This window comes from Tiliqua scincoides, chromosome 7, assembly GCF_035046505.1.
Source record: "Tiliqua scincoides isolate rTilSci1 chromosome 7, rTilSci1.hap2, whole genome shotgun sequence".
Lineage (NCBI taxonomy): Eukaryota > Metazoa > Chordata > Lepidosauria > Squamata > Scincidae > Tiliqua > Tiliqua scincoides.
The window spans coordinates 8,131,244-8,152,490 of NC_089827.1; the positions used below are offsets into that span (position 1 = coordinate 8,131,244).

At 46.3% G+C, this 21,247-nt stretch overlaps 1 protein-coding gene across 2 annotated transcripts in view; it reads right to left on the reverse strand.

Annotated features, from left to right (window-relative positions):
- The window catches only part of PLXNB2 (plexin B2), a 364,491-nt gene extending 352,327 nt beyond the window's left edge, over positions 1 to 12,164 (reverse strand). For both annotated transcript variants that reach the window (XM_066633179.1, XM_066633180.1), the window contains exon 1: positions 11,888 to 12,164. The gene's annotated coding sequence lies outside the window, so the exon portion shown is untranslated. The remainder of the gene's footprint in view (positions 1 to 11,887) is intronic.
- Between the last annotated feature and the right edge of the window lie 9,083 nt (positions 12,165 to 21,247).

Below are 21,247 nucleotides of genomic sequence, written 5' to 3' on the forward strand. Positions count from 1 at the left end.
CCAGGCTGAGACTTTTCTGAGCAAGACTTAAAGCAGTGCCGGGTACTAATGAGGTACCACAGTTACTATCCTTCACTTTCCAGTTTCAAATTGTACAAGTACAAGCCAGAGGAAAAGAGAAATGTCTTTGTGAAACTGATTTGTTAAAGCAGTATCAAGTTGTGACACTACTGCTTGTTTTGCAGCAGTACTACTTCAGCTACAAAACTATGATAATCCCGGAGAGACAGCAGATTTAGCATCACACACAAATGAGTCCTGTGGAACTTTAAAGACCAACAGCATCTTGCCATAAGGCAGTGCAAAAACGGAACCAAGGACATGTGTATTGGAATCGAAGAAGATCTGTTGAGGAGAGAGGATGTGGTGTCAGCAGTGGCCCCTTTAAGAGTAAGGCCTGGGTATTCAGCAGAAAATGTGCTGCACAGCTGCAGCCACTTAAAGGCAATAGGGCCTTCAGGCATAAAAGCACCTGATGAAGGGAGAGTTGGGTGTGGGTAGCAGAAGGAGGAAAGTTGAGGAAGGGAGGTGGGAAATTGCTGATGGACTGATATGTGAATGGACTTTGAAGGCTGCTGGAACAGAAACTGCTGGAGACACTGAGACTGGTGTTTGGCTGCCATGCCCAAGTCCTGTGGAGGACCAACGTGCTGCTGTAGTAGGAGGAGCAGGAGGAGGACCTCTGCAGGTTGTACAGGCAAGTTACCCTGGTGGTGGAGTCCCGTAGTACTGCAGGGCAGAACCAGAGTCATTTGGGGGGAAAGAAGGAAGACCTAATTAGCTTAAAGTGGGCATAATTCTCCAAGTGGAGCTTGGACTGGGAATCTGGCAGAACAACATGCAAGCCATGTGCTGAAAAATACTCTGCGACCCTACACATTTTCTTGCTACAACCCTTTAATGTTAGCATGCACAACACTGACACAGTTAGAAACACTTAAGCTGCCCTGCTACAGCTATATATAACTTTCACACTTTTCCAGACCCAGGTCCAATCTTGAACCACAACATAAAATTAATTTTCCCCTCTTTAATTCTTATAATATCCCCTTTTCTCTTCCTTTATTCTTGGTCTATCTTTCGCCTTTGAAAATATGGTCATGATCTGATCAAGGTCACAGAAATCAGCCTGTTGGCCATGCTACCCAGTTTCCAGTTCAACTCAAGACTTTGGCATTTGAGGGCTCAATCATCTCAAACATTCCGGCACCAGTGCAGCTGCAACACAATCCCAAAGTAAGGGAACAAATGTTTCCTTGCCTTGAGGAGGCCTCCATGATTGCCCCCTCCCCAACTGCAGGATACAGATCATGCCCTGTTGGCATAGCTGCATCAATGCTAGAAAGCTGGGGAGGACTGGATCCCAAATCTTCTAAGCAGCCATAGCTTAAACAGGGGTGATCAACCTTTCAATTTTAGGGCTCCTGGACCTTTAATAATTGCTTAGAGGGAACTTCAACTGGGGCAGCTTATCTCACAGAAGACAAGCTGCACCTGCTGAAATTTCCTCTTCTGCACAATTATTAAAGATCCAGGAGTCCTGAAGTTGAAAGGTTGGCCACTCCTGTCTTAGAAGAACTTTGCAACACTGAACAGGATAGAATGTTATTCCCAGGTAACAGCGGAAAGTTCTCTCTTCCCCCTCCTGTGCTTTTTCAACAAAGAAGCAATTTATATAGCAAAAGAACTTGCTGGTTTCCTGTCCCAATGGGGTTTACAATCTAAAAAGAAACACACAACAGCAACAGTCACTAAGGACATTATGCTGCACTGATTAGGGACAGTTGCCAGGTATAAAACAGCTACCACTACAAAAAATGTGTCCCTTTGCCCAGCAAGCAGGAGTTATGTAGCTATGTATGTATAGGCAGAAAGACTGATGAATAAACCAGGTGTAGGACAAGACAGTAATTTTTAAATAACTGCCTTTCCAATCCCCAGTACTCAAAGTTATATACTTCTTATCTTCATAAGTAGTGACAAAATTCTTTTGGTCAGGCATACTTAAAGCATTTATCAAAAATCTTCCAGACTAGAAGAGTCTCAGCCTGGCCAAGATGGCAGTAGTATTTGAAGCGTCGATTTTGGACGTAAGCCTCAGTTCCTTCAAGTATTGTGCAGAATATAAGGAAACAATCAATAAACTCCTACAATATTAAAAAGACTATCATGAGGGGGGGAAATTAGTAGCTGGCTAAGTAATATTTGTTGTTCAGCCAACAGATTTCTAATTTGGGTCAGCACTATACTGACTCCAGAGAGAGTTCAGAGCAAGGTTCTTAAAAATCCAATTCTGAATTCTTAAAACACGTTACTGATTTCCAAGATGAGATGCACTGATTTACTCATTTTTGTAAAATCCAAATGGGTATCATGTTAGACCTTGTATAATCATGGTTGAGAATGCCCATCTACTTTAATTAAGCACTGTTGTTTATGCACTTATTGAAGAACACACACATACAATCAATGAAGGGGCCCACAAGTATCAGCTTGGCTGTTTCTTGCCTTCTCTGAACTGCAAGGCAAATGGTGTATTGGAAACTGGTGGATGTCCTCCTTGCCCCTAAGAATCTGAAATTGGATACCTGACAATGGTTTCCCATAAGCAAATACAGTGGGTCCTTGGTATCTGTGGGGGATCTATTCCAGGGATAACAAATTCTGTCAGTAATGAAATCTGTGCAAGGGGGTGCACCGGCAAACCAGAAGTGCCTTTTAGAAGTGTTTGGGAGGCCTTCTGAGGTTTGGGGAAGCCACACATGACCTCCCCCATCCTCAGAAGATGAATGCGATGGAAAGCACTACTGGTCATGTCCGAGAGGTCCTCTGAGGCCTTCCAGCCACAGGTTCGGCATCCACAGATATTCAAATCTGCTAAGGAGGGCCCACTGTACTGCAAAGCACTTCAGGGCAAGACTGGTGTGGGAAGGAGCTTCAGTCTCAGGTGTGGACCTTGTGGTCCAAGATTTCACAGTACCGGGAGGAGTCACTCTAAGGTGCATCTCATACCGGAGGCTCTCAGACCTGGCAGATCTGAGGCTGCCAGTTTGAAACAACCAGAAGTACCCAAGAACTGATGACACGCTGATATACTGATGAGCTGACCCTCGGTGGCAGAGAGGAGTTGCCGTCAAGTGGAGCGTGGGAAGCGAAGGGCCAGAGAGAGGCCAGACTGGGAAGGAATCAAGCTGGAACGAGGGGTTCTATAGAACTATTCAACTGTAAAAATCCCAAAGGGGGTTTAGAACAGCCTGCCTATGTAAACCGCCTTGGATTAAAGTCTGAGGAGAAATCTGACGACCAAGAAAGGCGGTATATAAATACCTGTATAAATAGATAAAAATACCACAAAGGCAACATAAGAATTCCCAGCCTAAGACACTACCTTCAAAAAAAAATGCAAACAAGAAGCAGAACGCACAATATAAAAAAAATAACTAAGAATTTGTACATTTTAGGGTTTTCTCCATGCATGAGAATTTGCAAATTGCAATTCACTATGATTTAAGTTTTGCTCCCCATATGCACCTAGAAATCCTAACTAAACAATGAGTTTATCGATCAGGACTACACATGATAAAGAGTTCTGTAGTGAATATTCAAGAACACCTGTGAACCTTTGGTCTGTTTGAAGTATGGAAGGAATAAGGAAAATAGTTGCAAAAGCACAGTTTATAGCAGTGCTTCCCAAACATTTTTGACTGGCGGCTCCCTTGACCTACTGGGTGATTGACCATGCTCCCCATTAGGGTTATAATCCTATATACACTATATAGGACAGTGGGTTTTTCATGAGGATTCCATGGCTCCCCTGGCTGGTTTCCGTAGCTCCCTGGAGAGGCGCAGCTCATATTTTGGGAACCACTGCTTTATAGTGCCTAATTTTATTATACTATAATTCATACTGCATGTGGTGTCCACAGAAGCAGTTGCTTGACCCAGTTCGTTACACGTTAGATTAAATGTCCAATTTTTCCCCAACTGGTGTTCACACGCCCCTGACATCATTGACTAAGGAGTCTGCAGACACCCACCCATGTGTACATAGAACAGCCCTGCTGGATCAAGCCAAAGGCCCATCTAGTCCAGCTTCTTATATCTCACAGTAGCCCACCAGCTGCCTCAGGGAGCACACAAAACAACAAGAGAACTGCATCCTGGCACCCTCCCTTGCATCTGTTGTGAATTGGGATGGTCCCACACATCTCTTCAATTGCTTCCCTTAGATGTTCAAATGTTGCAGGTTTTCTTCAAAGAAGTACACATGAATTAGAGCTCATTAAAGTGGGGGCATGTTTGTTTTTTTTTTGAGACACGCTGTATTTGTCAGGGTACTGACAGCTACATTTTCACAGTGCTTCAAATACAACAAGCCTCCATAGAGTAAAACAATTTGCATATATGTTTTTAATGCAAAATCCTCAGAGATCAGGATGGTAAAAATGTTATAATACTGCCTGCTGCTTTTTTAAATTATCAGGTATTTCAAAGACTTGTTCAGTATCAATTAGGGTTATTCCACCTTATAACATCAATTGATCCTTCCACACATTCCTATCTCCCTGCACCAAATGTACTAATGTTTTCCTATACTTATCCCAGGAGGCTATGATCCAAAAAAGATTTCAATATAATCACAAGTCACTGCAAGTTATTCTATGTGGATTCCTGAGGCATGATAGTAACTAACATTTCTCACACACAGACAAGTAAGTTGTTGGAAACTTTCTGTAATTATTCTAAGTTCAACTATGGATCCGATTCAAGAAACTTCCTTCTGACATCAAGAAAAAAAGAAGGATCTTGGCTCTGGCATCATGTTGCAACAGCCAGGAAAAGTTTCTTGCTAGTAGACGTGATGGTGATCTGAAGTATGGATAAATAGCAGTAAGTCTACAAGACAAAAATAGGCAAGATAACCAGTGGTGGCAAGGTGGCAAAACCTGAAGGTTTTTATCCAAGGCACTCCAAGGTTCTTGAAGCTCTAGATCCAATTTTGCATATGTTTAAAATGGACACACACAGTGCCACTCCTTAAAGTTGCAAGATCAATTTTTTTAAACAAAAGGCATTTTCGGATGACCACACCCCAACCTATTTCCAAGACTGAATTCCAAAGCTCGAGCACAAATTGGTCACTACAATAGCTGCTTTAAAAAAAAGTAAGAGAACCAAGTCACTTTCTGAACAGAAACACTGAGTTAACTAAGGTATCATTTAATCTTGCTACACAACAACTGTCAGACCACAAGACTTTGGAAGGATGCAACTCTGAATCCCCAATCTGGGAAAGACAGCTTCTAATAAAGCATTTTTATAACAGGGCTAAAGCTGACATGGTAGTGATCCTAATAGGTCTGCTCAGGAGCAAACTTGCCCATGTTTGTCATACACATGACGATATACTGAAATAAAATCAACTCCATAATGATATCTTCTTGTGGTTCTCTCTCAACAAACAATTAGGCTGTGTAAAGGTTTCAATTTCCTTGCTTAACTAAACATGCAATTTCAATGTTAACTTCAAGGAAGTGTAGCGTTCTTATAGGAAAGATTTGATTTCTATTCATGCCAGTTATGACTTTGCCTATACAGTTCTTAGCATGCACCAACATACACCTGCCTCCATGCAAAATGTGTGGATTTTGTTGCTGACCTAATACAATATAACGCTGCTGAAAAGGATGTGAAGTGAGACATTTTCCCCCCAGTTTGCCATGCATTAATAGTAAACGTGACCAAGGCCTATAGGCAAAGCCATTGTCTTTGGATGGGCCACTTGAGCAAGTTAGAAAATTCACATGATTGACAGTTCATGATTGCTGATATATCCAGCAGGCTTTGACGAAAACATATGCAAATTCAGCATGAACAGGGTCAGTCTTGTCATGAAGTCAGTTAAGATATCCTGCTCCAGTGGCAGAATTTGGTTACCGTAACAGAAAGCAGAGATCAGAACAGACAGATCTGATGCACTAAGCACCACCCTACAGAATGTTCTGCTCTGCTCACTGAAAGGAAAAAGAATTGTGCAAAAACATAGCAGTGGTTCCATAGTACAGCTCCTATTAGTTTAAATTATGCTTATATGGTGGTGGACTATGCACTATGTTGAAATAGTAAAGTGGATGCTATTTGGTTTTCCCACCTCAAGCCCCAACAGCTTGCATCAGCCCTGGGCATAAAGAACAGGTAACAAACCAAGGCCAAACACTGCCAAATTTCTCCTGCTGGTCATCTCCATACAGAAAGAGGAACTCAAGCAGTGATCAGAAGCAAAGTTACTGCCTAGAACTGACCGTGTCTCCATCTCTATTGCCGCAGGAATCAGGGAGCGCAACCTCCCTGTGATCTACGTAGCTGCCTATACAGCTCCTGTGAGGTTTAGAAAAGATTAGACTCAAGATTAGAAAGATGAGACTCAAGATTAGAAAGATGGTGGCCATTGAAGAACAGCTGGCTTAAGTAAAAACCAAATTGTTTCAGAAAATGAGACATTAAATTATGGAGAGTTGGGAAAAGGTATTAGACACCAAAAAAATGATTCACAAAATAAATACTAAAAACTAGAAAGCAAAAAGGCACTTGTTCTTATGCCTATCTTGTAAAGTGACATTAAGTCTTGTAGTTCTGCCTTGTAATGGTTAAACAGCTCCACAAGAACAAACATTTGAAACTGATGCAGTAAGTGACATGAGATTCTTTGCTCTTTACTTCAGAATCAATAGTACAGTATATATTCAACATCTCCATGTTAAGTAGTTTATTAAGTAATGATCCTCTCCCTCATGGCTTTTTGGCAAGGGCCCAAAATATTTCTTCCACCCGCTGTTTGGGTGATGTCTACCCTCACTGCACCTGTAATAAAGCTTTGGTCCAAAGATCTTATTAATGATTTTATTTTTTATTTTTATACATTATGTGTTTTAGCATGAACTTGTAAGCCACCTTAGGCATTTGCTTTGGCATAGGAAAGGCGGGATATAAATTTTCAAATAAAGTAGTTCACCTGCCATTGAAGTAGACAGGAACCACTTATTTTATAGCTCACAGGTATGCAGAGAATTATGGCATATTGAACTCCCTCAGATGCAGTCTAGACACTAGGATTTTTTAATCCAATGATCAATTACACTTGGCTCACTTACTGATGATTAAATATTTCAGCTAACAGGAGCTAAGCAGTATAATTTAAATTGGTGGTCAAGTGGCTGAGGTAATCAAACTAGAGTCAAGTGCATTCACACTAACAGGTTTTTTCCATGATCTGCCACTGATTTTAGTACAAGCAGCTGGTGCAATTGGTTACGCTTCAGTGTTAAAATTACTGGGGGTTTTGTCCTCTCCACACAAGAGCTTGTGAAAGATCTGTACTACAGAAAGATCTGTACTTGTGATCTATCCCACTTACTAGTCAGTATCCTACTCCTCTACTTCAGTGATCAGGATTTCTCTTTTTTTATGCTAATTTGTGCCACCGGATCACCATTTTCACCCTTACTCTTGCTACTTCACAATCCTACAACCTCAGAATGTTATAAACCCTCTCCAGATTCCAATCCATGCTTTATTCATTCAGTCAATTTATACCCTGCCTTTCCCCCACCAAAGAAACTCCCAACATGGTTTACAAATAATGAAATACAAAATACAATAAAATAAACATAATGTATGGTAGCAGTGCACTACAGTTAAAAGATCAAGACACAGCATAAAACAAAACACAGATAGAACAACAATCTCCTTTTAGGACAGTACATCTGATTTATAGATGACTGTCATTCTACAAAGTCAACATTCGGGGGGGGGGGGGAAAACAAATCCAAAATGGGAGGTGGAAGCACTTAGGAAGAGATGAAGATCAGATATCAGGGCCAGGATGAACAAATCACTTATTTACAATTCCAATCTTGTTATCTGGCAGTAAATTACATAGAGATAGGCCACACACAATTTTATGTACACACATGTAACTATGCATGAGTTTCACTTATGACTAATGTCTATGTACAAACACATAACATGCACCCATGCAACTGTGGCACATGCAACAAGCATACAGGTCTCGGTGAAATCTATTACTAACATACCACTGTCTGACTCCCCCCCAACCCTGCCCCACTCACCTAGCCATCTCTCATGATGCCCCACTCATCCAGAGACTCTCATGATGCCCTGTTAAGACTCACTGCTCCCTGCAGGGGCAGAGTTTGCTGCCCATGGTGCATGGCATCCACAACATACAGAGCAAAGCTGGCAGAAGGCTGGGCAAGTTCAGGGGCTTCCAAGGTGAGCCATGGCTGTGGCAACAGCTTCTGGCTTGACCCAGAGCCCTAGCGAGCCTCAGGCAAGGAACACACACCCTGCCTCTGCACACGGAGGCCACTAGGGGAGACAGAGTGCACAGGATCCACTGTTAAGTCGGGGGAGGGTGGGGATTGAATGTGAGAAGTAGGAGACAGTAGTGGGCCAGGAGACAATGAATGAGCACCTTTTAGACTGGAAAAGAGGGAGGAAAGGGTGGGTCAGGGCAAGATGGGATATGCTTGTACTTAAACACAAACCGCTGGCTGATAAGGAGACAGCTTAGTACTGTGGAGACACTGGCTAGAATAAGATGGTTGCCACTGACCCAAGCAAAGGGCAGAAGCTTAGGAGGAGGACCCAGGCATGTGCTAACCCACTCCCCTGGCCTTGTCTAACCCACTCGCCTGTGGCCCTTATGGTGCTCTTCCTAGGGGACAGGCAAACCCTGGGCCCATATACAGACATCTATACCAGTGAGCAGACTCCTATTAATGGCCAAGAACCCTAGGATGTGGCCCCTCGGGAAGCCCTCAGAACCCCAAGAAGAACCCCACTTTTCAACAATCTTATATCAACTAACAAATCTGTACATTCCTTTTGTCGTACATCCTCAAGTGTTGCAACAGAGAGCCTGACTTCATCACTGCAATACAACAGCGTACAATCAAAAATGCTACCATCCTCTTTTACTAAAGTACGCACAGCCACAAGTTCTCCAAACTAGATATTCTGGAATATAGAACAATACTTTAAGGTACCTTTATCAGGTCTGGGGCAGCCTGCCTGTAAACCATCTCAAATAATTATGATGAGGAAGGTGGTATATAAATATAGGACCAGAAGTTGTAAGGAATATTGCATGTGGCCACAAAGGCATAAATAATAATACAACAGGTGAATACAGGTTAACGGCCTTTCCTTTTAGTGAAAGACGAATAAACAATCAAGACACCAGTACAGGGGTGGCTGAACTTGCTCAATTTAAGAATCACATATGATAAACTTCAGATGTTTGAGAGCCACGATTACTGAAGAAGCATTTCAATTCTTAAATATATGCATTTACTCAACATGAACATTAAACTTATGTTTTCATCCAGTGGACTCTCAGTTTATACGCAGTAAATTATACAGCTTTAAAATTTATTCTTTATTTAGCTTTTATATTAACTGTGAAGCAAAAATGAGCTCAGCTCAACATATTTTGGAGAGCCACACATTATATGTCAAAGAGCTGCAGTTTGGTCACCCCTGTTGTCTAGACAGCTGAAACAATGAAGAAATTTGTAAAAGTCAATGGTTTTATAATATCTGGATTTTGAAAAGCAGCACATTTCCTCTTCAGAGGGGTGTGTGTGTCCATAAGTAAAGACAGGCATACTGTATTTAGGAATATAAGTGAATGAGGATGGGTGGGAAAGAGTTCTCTCGCCTTCAGTCATAAGCTCACTACCTTGTTGCATATTTCATTGTAGTCTCATAGAAACTGGAAGGACCACAACGTCAGGCATGCAAGAGGACAGAGTCACTTGGATCATGGCATGCCCAAGCCCCAAGACAAAGCTACAGGGTTCCAAAGCAAATAAAACCTGAATGAGTCACAAACCACAGCGTTCTCTTTGCCTATAGCAAACCATGCATATAGTATTTCCAAAGAGCTGTTTTACAAGAAAAGTTTGAAGCCTCATCTTCTTAGAGTCCAGCTTTCCAAACCCAAATTACCTTCCAGAACTCAGGTTAGCGGTCTCAGGGACAAGTGTCAAAATGTCACTCCACCACCAAGGGCTAGCCACACACTTGAGCAAGAATGAATGAGGGATCTGAGTAAATGGTCTTTAATTTATCTAAATGGTGGAGTGTCAATTATGAAACTCCTGAGGATAATGAAACTATAAAATTCAGCTCTGTCTTTCAAAAGCCCGATGCTGCTAAGAAAGCAGGAGGGAGAAATCACACACAGACTCCCAACAAAAAATTTTCCTCCCTGTTTCTTTTTAATGGAAATTTGAGAAGTTTCAATTCCCCCCACCCCCAAGACTGAAATCCTATAGACACACTTTCCTGGGTAAAATACCCCACCAGACACAACGGGACTGACTTCTGAGTAGACATGCATAGGATTGGGCTCTCAGTTTGTTCCCCATAATTACAAGGTGGGGAGAGAGAAATCACATAGTTCCCACCATCATCCTTGGGAAAAGTTTCACATTTTGCTCAGTCTGGGGCTACTAAGTATTGCAATCAGTCACATAGTTGAGAGAGAGAGAGAGAGAGGGAGGGAGCCAAGACTTTACCCTTAATAGAAACCATCTGCTGGCTCAAAACAAAGAAGGGCGAACAATTCTTATTTTATGATTAAAAATCAAATCAAAGAGGCGCGCCAACAGCCAGGATTCAGCCCAGCCAGGCACTGGGATCCCCCACATTCCCTTTTCCTGGGCTTCCTGCCAGCAGGATCCTCTGAATCTACTCGAGCACCCTCTCTGGGATGCTGGATCTCTCAAGGTTGGAATGAGGCTGGAAGAGGCAGGGAATGGATAAGAGGGAGAGCCAGGCAGAGGTACTTCCTGGAGGGGTGGATCGCTGCAGGGATTCATTGGGAGCCCAATACTAGGCTTGTCTAGTCAGAAGTAATTGCCATAGTAAATGGGGCTTACTCCCAGGAAAATGTGGACAGGATTGCAGCCTCAGAGCCCCATTCTATGCCTGTCTGCTCAGAATTAAGTCCCATTATATTCCATGGGGCTTACTTGTGGATAGGATTGCAGCCTTGCAGCTCAAGCCCAAGCATGTCTGCTCAGAATTAAGTACCATGTAGTCAGTGGCGCTTACTCCCAGGAAAGCGTGGACAAGGTTACTGCCTTAGAGCCCAAGTCTCTGCCTGGATTTGGTGGAGCTTACTCCCAGGAAAGCGTGGATCGGATTGCAGCCTGGGAGTGCAATCCTCTGCCTGTCTACTCAGAAGTCAGTCCCAGTGGAGTTGGTGGAGCTTACTCCCAGGAAAGCGTGGATCGGATTGCAGCCTGGGAGTGCAATCCTCTGCCTGTCTACTCAGAAGTCAGTCCCAGTGGAGTCAGTGGAGCTTACTCCCAGGAAAGCGTGGATCGGATTGCAGCCTGGGAGTGCAATCCTCTGCCTGTCTACTCAGAAGTCAGTCCCAGTGGAGTCAGTGGAGCTTACTCCCAGGAAAGTATGGATCGGATTGCAGCCTCAGAGCCCCATCAGAAGTCAGCCTCAGTGGAATCAATGGGACTTACTCCCAGGAAAGTGTGAATGGGATTGCAGCCTGGGGGCGCAACCCTCTGCCCGTCTACTCAGAAGTCAGTCCCAGTGGAGTCAGTGGGGCTTACTCCCAGGAGAGTGTGGCTCGGACTGCAGCCTGGGGGCGCAACCCTCTGCCTCGGAGCCCCGTGACTGCCTGCTGAGAAGTCAGTCCCAGCAGAGCCCCTGGGGCTTGCTCCCAGGAAAGCGTGGCTGGGCTGGCTGGCTGGCGGGGCTCCGCGCTGGGGGGCGCTCAACAGGTGGAGCCCAGAGAGAGGGAGAGGCGGGAGGGGCGCGCCCGGGGAGAAGAACTCACCAAGTTGCGAGCGGGCAGCAGGCTGGGCTGGCGCGCCTTTGTGTGCGGAGGCGGCGGCTGCTGCTCCAGCCGCTCCGAGCTGCTGCCTCCCCAGTGGCCGCGCCTCAGCCCAGCAGCCCCCCGAGGCAGCGCGCAGCAGCCCCGGCCGGCCAGCCGCCCATGTTCCGGGGGACGGAGAGGAGGAGAGGCGGGCGGTGGCTGTGGCGGTGGCGCGCCGGGAGCCGCGTCGCCCTTTGCGCACGCCTTCGCTCCAGCCCAAGAGCGCCCAAGTCCAGGCGAAGAGCGGCGGCGGCGGAGGCTTCCCGAGGAGGAGGAGGAGGAGGAGGGCAGAGCCGCCACCAGAGCAGTGGGCTGGCCCGTCACATGGTGCGCCTGGGCGCCCGCCTCTCCATCCCCTCCTCCTCCTCCTCCTCGCGCTCTCCTCCTGCTGCTCCCAGCCCTGCCCCGCGCCAGGCACACCTGTGGGCGCCGCTGGGCACGTCTCCGTCACAGCCAGGAGGGGGAGAGATCGGCCCCCCCCACCCAGGATGGTCTCACCCACTCCAAGTGGGAGACACGCAGGCGGAGGAGGAAGAAAGGAGGTGGTGGCGGCGAAGAGGGGGGACTCTCCAGACTGTGGGCGTCTCGCGCCTTGGCCTCGCCGCTTCAGGGGGGGGGGAAGCCTTCCTTGCGCGCATGGGCAGGGCGCAATCCGGACAGCCGCCTGCAGCACCTGCGCGCGAGGGCGGGCGCCTTGCATTCTGCAGTGGCTCAGGGGAGGGGGAGGCTGCCAGGTGAGGGGAGGGGCGTGTCTCCCCCCCCCCCGCACAAGGACCTTTGCCTGCCTTGAGCCACCTCTGGAAGGTCGACCTGGCCCTTCTCCATCCACCTGGAATGGCCCCTCTAAGGCTGCAGTCTTACCTGGGAGGAAGCCCCATTGACTCTAATGGGACTGAGTAGACATGCATAGAATGGGTCTCTGAGGCTGCAATCCTATCCACACTTACCTGGGAGCAAGCCCCATTGACTCTAATGGGACTGACTTCTGAGTAGACATGCCTAGGCTTGGGCTCTTGCTGAGACTACAATCCTAGCCACACTTACCAGGGAGTAAGCCCCATTGATTTTAATGGGACTGACCCCTGAGTAGACCTGCATAGGATGGGTCTCTAAGGCTGCAATCTTATCCACACTTACCTGGGAGCAAGCCCCATTGACTCTAATGGGACTGACTTCTGAGTAGACATGCCTAGGCTTGGACTCTTACTGAGACTACAATCCTATCCATACTTTTCTAAAAGTAAGCCCCTTTGACTATAATGGGAGCATTTCCTGGGAGTAAGCATTGACTATAATGGGACTTACTTCTGAGTAAGTCCCATTATAGTCAATGCTTACTCCCAGGAAATGCTCCCATTATAGTTCTACTACTACTTCTGAGTAGACATACACAGGCTGGGCCTTAGAGGCTGCAGTCCTCTTATTAATGCTTTCCTGCTGGGAGAAAGTCCCATTGAACACAGTGGGACTTACTTAGTGGTGTAGCTAAGGGGGGGATAGGGGGTAGCAATGGCACCAGGCAACAAGCTTTTATGGGGGGACAACCTGTGTTTGACACTAGTGGCCAAGATTGTGAAAACTTGAGTAAGTCACTTACTTCCAAGTAGACATGCATAGAATTGTGCTCTAAAAGAGTTTAGCTAATGCATGTCTAATTGGAAGTGACTTACTAAGGTTTTCACAATAAGCATCACCATTCCCCCCCCCCCACCAGTTGTGAGGTATGTTAGGCTAACAGTGTGCAATCCTGGGAGTCAACAACCCCTTTGGGCAAATGTAAGAGAGAAAAGGATGCTCAAGACTGCCTAATCTACTTCATTCCTTGGCTGGGATTTTAACCTTCATTCCAACAGTCTATACCAGTGGTTTCCAAACTGTGGGTCAGGACCCACTGGTGGGTCGCCAAAAGGTGATAGAAACATCAGACAACCAACTGCCTTAAGATCCTGTAGCTGCTAATTATCCTGCAGAAAGCTCAGCTCCTGCAGTTTGCAAGCATGTGTAAAAACAGGGAGATAAATCTTTCAGGGTCTTTTTCTGATTATTAGGTGTAAATAAATCATATCTTTCTAGATCTCCCTTTTTAAAAGTCTGGTAAACCTAGGTGGGTCCTGGCAGAGTGTCTTTTTAAAAAATGGGTCCCAGTGCTAAAAGGTTTGGGCACCACTGGTCTACACACTCCAGCAATCACCAACCGTTTTCATCTCACAGCACACTGACAAGGCACTAAGGGCCCAATCCTATCCAACTTTTCAGCACAGGTGCAGCCGCAATGCAGCCCCAGGGTAAGGAAACAAATGTTCCCCTACTGTGAAGAGGCCTCTGTGACTGCCTGCCAACCACAGGATGCAGTGTACACCCCAGTCATAGCTGCACTGGCACTGGAAAATTGGATAGGATTTGGCCCTAAATTGTCAAGGCACAGCATCAGTTTTTTGACAATTGGCAAGGCATACTGTGCTGCCAGTGGGGGGGCTAACACCCAGTGGCATTGCTAGCCACCCTGGAGCCTGGGGCAAAGTTAAACATGGTGTCCTCTCCATGTCACACCTGGAAATGATGTCACTTCCGGGTGTGACATCACACCTGTGGGGTTCTTTAAATCTAAAAATTAAAAAATTGCTGCCATTCCCCACCCACAACTGTCTCCTGCTCACCCCTGAAAGAGGCTCAAGCAGCCATTAGAGTCTCTGGCCACTCACTGACCTTGCTCCACCACCTCCTCCCACGCCCAGCCCCCTCCTGCTTGCCACCCAAGCCCTCCCCCAGTTGCCCTCCAAACCTCCAGAACAAGGGGAGCAAGCAGCCAAAGACTGCAATCCCTGCTCCCCTTCTTGCAGAGAGTGCTGTTTTCTCCATCGCTTTTGCAAGAGGCATGAGCAGTGATTTCGGGGGGCATAGTTGTGCAGGCGGTTAGCCATGCTGTTGCCCCCAGACAGCCTGCAGCCTAGTGCTGTTGCTACCCCTGCACCACCTCTAGCTATGCCAGCACTCATGTCCCCAGTGGCCCTCTCCAAAATCACCACATGTGCCATGACACACTGGTTGAAAATCGCTGATCAGCACAGTATTCCAGGTTGCCATAACCTCTATGTACAATATTAGACAAAGCCCCTAAGTCTTGCATGGATAAGGCTCCAAAGAAGATTTCCGTGAATTGCTTTTTTATTTCTGGGTTTCTTTCTTTTTTTTTTTTCTGCAATGCTACACTGCTATATGTTTCCATAGATATTTATCCCCCCCCCCAACTTTACAATCTTAAGCATACCTTACTTGAAGCAAATCCACCTCCTGAGTAAACATGATCAGATTGCAATTCTGCATGTGAATGAAGGTGTTTGGATGGAAGTTTAGATGGAACAGGGGCAGAGAGCCAGGATGGTTCTGAAGTTGGACTTGAACCTGGAAGAGCCAGGTTCAAATCCCTGCCAAGTCATGAAGCTTCCTGGGTGACCTTCCTGCCCAGTCACTCTCTCAGCCTCACCAACCTCACAGGGTTGTTCTGAGGCCAAAAGGAAGGGAGGAATCAAGTACACCACCCTGAGCTCCTTAGAGGAAGGGTGGTATAAAAATGTGGAAAATAATGCTCAAGTCATTGTTGGCATTGTGTACAGGACGCAAACAACATGCTGTAGGATCCAGTGGGGTGCCCTTTTTCCTCAAGCCATTCAGAAATCCTGAAGCAAGACTCCTGAAAGAGAAACCTTGTGTTTGCTCTCAAAGACCTTATTGAAATTCTTCTGCATGTTAAGAACATAAGAACAGCCCCACTGGATCAGGCCATAGGCCCATCTAGTCCAGCTTCCTGTATCTCACAGCTGCCCACCAAATGCCCCAGGGAGCACACCAGACAACAAGAGACCTCATCCTGATGCCCTCCCTTGTATTGGCATTCTGACATAACCCATTTCTAAAATCAGGAGGTTGCGCATACACATCATGGCTTGTAACCCATAATGGATTTTTCCTCCAGAAACTTGTCCAATCTTCTGTTCCTCTTTCTGAAGCACATCAAAGGTTGTGGATCTGAGCTATCACCACAGAGCAAAAGTTTGAAGCCCAGTCCTTCTTGTCTTACAGTCTAATGCTTATGGTTTCTTTACCCAGCATGTAATTAGTCTGTGGAACTTCTTCCCACAGGATGTGGTGATGGCATCTGGTCTAGATGCCTTTCAAAGGAGATTGGATAGGTTATCACAGGTTACAAGAAGGTATGTGTAAGCTCCTGGTTTTAGAAGAAGGCTGCCTCTGAATGCCAGCTGCTGAGGAATAGCAATGGGATGTGGGTCTCTTGTTGTTCTGAGTGCTTCCTGAGCCATCTGGTGGGCTGCTGTGAAATATAGGAAGCAGGACTAGATGGGCCTTTGGCCTGATCCATTGGGGCTCTTCTTACATTTTTACTCAGATATAAGTTCAACTAAGGGAGTTGCAGTACATGTCTATTCAGAAGTCATATTGATTTCAATGGGACTTAGGGTGCAATCTTAACCCCTTATGTCAGTACAGTGGTGCCTCGCATAACGAAATTAATCCTTTCGTTATGCGAAATTTTTGTTGCGCGAATCACGTTTTCCCATAGGAATGCATTGAAATCTAATTAATGCGTTCCTATGGGCAAAAAAGGTCAAAACGAAGTCAAATTTGGTTTACAAAGTGTTTATTACGTGCTCTTTAAAGGCATACATACTGTACAGAGGATTTCTAAAATTTGAAGCATACACAAAATTTTTAACTTTTAAAAAATTCGTTATGCGAAGCACGGACTTAAAAAGTTTTCGTTATGCGAAGCACGGACCTAAAAAATTTTTCATTATGCGAAGCAAGGCCAGAAATTTTCGTTATGCGAGTTACCAAACTCAATCGAAAAACTCTTTCGTTATGCGAGTTTTTCGCTGCGCGGGGCATTCGTTATGCGAGGCACCACTGTACTTTCCAGCACTGTGCCACTGTGTCAATGTGCTGCATCCTGCCATTGGGTCACTCAAGGAGGCCTCTTCAAAGTAAGGGAATGTATGTTTCTTTACCTCAGAGATGCATTGCCCTTATGTCAGTGCTGGAAAGCTCTGACATAAGGGGTTATGATTGCACCCTTACTCCCAGGTAAGTACATGGAATTTAAGTCTTAGGCGGCAATCCTATGCAAACATAGCAGGACTTTGGAAAAGGCATGCAAGAGTTGGCTTTGTTGGAACAGACTCCCCAGTAAGCCTGTAATCCTGTATGTACTTTCTTGCATGTAAGTCCCATTGAGTAAAGTGGCACTTATTTCCAAGTAAAAACAAATAGGATTCAGCTGAAAGTGTGTTTATGGTTATTCAACGTAGATACACATTTACAGGCAGAGTACCTATTTTCTCACCTATGTGTGTAGGTTGCTAGGCTGTAATAATAATACTTAGAATTCCTATATAGCACATTTCAAGTGATCAAAGTGTTTCCCATAAATTATCTCAATAATTCTTACAACAGCCCTTTAAGGCGAGTCAGTATTATTAAACCCACATTACTAATGGTAAATGGCGTGTTAACCTGAGGGAAGTGTGGCTTGCTTAAGACCACCTCCTGAGTTTGTGGCAGAGGCTGAGATTAAAGCTCACTCTCTTAACCACATCAGTATCAATACAAGTTTAACTTACCAATTGCTTCTTGTCCCTGCAAATCAGTGCTGTCACCACTGAATTAATGCCCAGGACAAAGCATGCCCTGTAGCACAGCGATGGATAGAATGGAGGTAGTAGGAGGCCACCAGCTTGAAAGAGTGGTTAGGCATGTGTGTCTAGAGGCTCCCATGGCTAGGAAACCCATAGGGCGCAGTGCAAAGTTGTGGTAGCATGTGGGAAGACTAGGGTCAGCCCCACTGATGAAGCTGGGTGAAGCAGCCACTTCAATCACATTAGGAAAAACAGGCTAAAGCTGCAATCCTAAACAAACTTGCTTGGGAGTTGTGTTGGCAACCTTCAGTCTCGAAAGACTATGGTATCGCACTCTGAAAGGTGGTTCTGGATCAGCGTCTAGTGTGGCTGAAAAGGCCAATTCGGGAATGACAATCCCTTCCACACTGGGAGCAAGTGCAGTCTGTCCCTGGTCTGTCTCCCTGGCTGTGGGCCTTCCTTCTTTGCCTCTTTGCCTCAGACTGTTGGCCAAGTGTCTCTTCAAACTGGGAAAGGCCATGCTGCACAGCCTGCCTCCAAGCGGGCCGCTCAGAGGCCAAGGTTTCCCACTTGTTGAGGTCCACTCCTAAGGCCTTCAGATCCCTCTTGCAGATGTCCTTGTATCGCAGCTGTGGTCTACCTGAAGGGCGCTTTCCTTGCACGAGTTCTCCATAGAGGAGATCCTTTGGGATCCGGCCATCATCCATTCTCACAACATGACCGAGCCAACGCAGGCGTCTCTGTTTCAGCAGTGCATACATGCTAGGGATTCTGGCTCGTTCCAGGACTGTGTTGTTTGGAACTCTGTCCTGCCAGGTGATGCTGAGGATGCGTTGGAGGCAGCGCATGTGGAAAGCGTTCAGTTTCCTCTCCTGTTGTGAGCGAAGAGTCCATGACTCGCTGCAGTACAGGAGTGTACTCAGGACGAAAGCTCTGTAGACCTGGATCTTGGTATGTTCTGCTTGGGCGTAAGCCCCACTGAAATCACCAAGGCTTACTTCCAAGTAGACATGCATAGGATGGTGTTGTAGAGTGGCCAAACACTCAGCACACGACAGGAACGCCTGGATTCTCATGCTCCTGGGGGTTTCTTATGGCATTAAAAAAAAAAAACTCTTACAGTGCGATCCTGTGTATGTCTACTCAGAAGTAAGTCCCGTTCTGTTCCGTGGGGCTTATTCCCAGGAAAGTGTGCGCGTGCGCGCCCGCGCGCAGGATCACAGCCTGCTTTGTTTGGGTGATCAGACCTTGTAGGCTTCCCTTATGTGTGAACACCTCCCCCAAACGGTTCCCTGGGCGCCTGGAGCCAGGATCCATCCTTTAGGAGGGGGCTGTTGCTGGTTGCATTTGGTGACCTCCTGCTGGGAGGGGGCGTGGGTGGGAGAGCCACCCACTGGGTGCTAAGCGATTGAACCCCTGGCACCGCAGGGGTTACTGCAGAGTGATGCTGGAAAGAACAAGGGACTTGGTCCGTCCCTGCCCGCTCTCCATCTCTGCAGGCCAGTCCAGCGACTGAAACCCAGTTTCCCACGCCCCTCCAGCCAGCTCTGCCTGGGGATCGCTGCCTGCCTCCAGTCCGGAAGCCTCGCCAGCCCTTGCCTATGGGAAGCGCCGCGCTTTTCTCCTTCCTGTCCCTGATGGGCGTGGAGGAGGAGGAGGGAAAGTGGGGCGAGGCCAACAGGGAAGTGACCCTCTCCCCTTCTCCCTCTCGCCTGCCCTCCTCCCCCCCCCCGGGCTGCGATCTTGCCACTGTGCCAGTCCTGGGGGGGGGGGGGGGTTTGCGCGCCACGATCTTCCCTTCCAAACAGGGTCAGGGCAAAAGCCAAAGAGCCGCTGTGCCCTCTGGATTGGGGGACTAGCAGGACTTATGTCCTGTTGTCTTTTCCTGAGAGTAAGATCCATTGAAAGTCATGGGACTTACTTCTGAGTAGACCAGCAGAGGCTTGTGATGCTCTAGGAGTGCCACTTTCGCCTCGCCAAGCAGAGCAGGAGGAATCAAGGTCTGGTCTGTTGCCTGCCCTGCGTCACCAAATTGAATTAAGCTGCTCAGGGAAAGGGGGATTATCTCTGGCATACCCCTTAATATGTGTCCCAGGAGGAGGGAGAGAGGTTTCAACTGCCCCCCCCTAGCAGAATCTAAACCTCATTTTCCTTCACATGAGGCTCTTTCATGATGAAATAAAGGCTGAAATCCTATAGCCCAGTGGTTCCCAAACTGTGGGTCAGGACCCACTAGTGGGTCGCCAAAGGGTTATTGAAAGGGTAAAAGCCCAGAAGGTATTCAAAAATCAGATACTGTAGCTGCTAATTACTGCAAAGAGCTCAGAGCCCAAGCCTCTGCATGTCTACTCAGGAGTAAGTCCCATTATAGTATTAGTATTAATATGTATATACCGCTTTTCAACAGAGAGTTCACAAAGTGATTTACAGAGAAAATCAAATAACTAATGGCTCCCTGTCCCAAAGGGGCTCACAATCTAAACAGATGCAAAAGAACACCAGTAGATAGCCACTAGAAAAGACACTGCCGGGGTGAGGAGGGCCAGTTACTCTCCCCCTGCTAAATAAAAGATGAGCACCCACTTTAAAAGTGCCTCTTCCCTAGTTAGCAGGGGTTATAGTCAGTTATAGTCACTGGGGCTCGCTCCCAGGTAAGTGTGGATATGATTGCAGCCTCAGTTCCTGTAGTTTGCAAGCACATGTAAATAAAGTGAGATAAATGTCTGAGGTTCTTTTTTGTCTGGTTATTCTTATAAAAAATAAACATTATTTCTTTCTAGATCTCTTTGTTTTAAAGTCTAGTAAACTTAGGTGGATCAACAGAGTGTTGTTTTAAAAAAATGGGTTCTAGTGCTAAAGCGTTTGGGAACCACTGTAGCCACTTTCCTGGAAGTAAACACTTTTGAGTACCATGAGACTTACATCTGAATTGCTCCGTAGACATGCACAGGATTGCACTGAAATTCTCTCAAAGGTAGCATCTAAATCACTATTGATTTAAATTCTTTTTTTTTTTACCTTGCTGTCACAGGGCAAAGCTCAAATACGGGAGGTTGCTGAACAAGTCCTAGTTAAACCACTTACAGCTGCTTTGCTAAATTCTGGCAAAGAATGCTCTTCTCCACAGTGGTCAAAATGTCCATGTTGTGCATGTCATGCAATCCTATCCAATTTTCCAGTGCCGGTGCAGCTGTGCCAACGGGTCATGCAGTGCATCCTGTTGTGGGGAGGCAGTCACAGAGGCCTCCTCAAGATAAGGGAGTGTTTGTTCCCTTACGTTGGGCTGCATTGTGGCTGCACCAGTGCTGGAAAGTTGGAAAGGATTGGGCCCTGAGAAAATAGACCCTGGGTCCCAGCTCTGATCACTGCATCTCAGAAAGGAAATGGTCAGTGGCGTCACTAGGGTTTGCATCATCCGGTGCTGGAGGCCAGTGTGCCATGATGGACCTTCTCCCATGCAGTGGGTGGGGCATTGCCCCAGATGGTGGGGATGGTGATGTACCATCGCTCCACCCCTGCTTGTTTTTTGGCTATAACTTTTGATAGAATGGGGATATTTCATTGTGGCTTGTTTCATTGCATTCTGCATGAAATTACACATCGAATGATATATAACATGATGGTATTATTCAAAGATACCAAGATTTTAAAAGTTTTGGCCAGTAGTGGT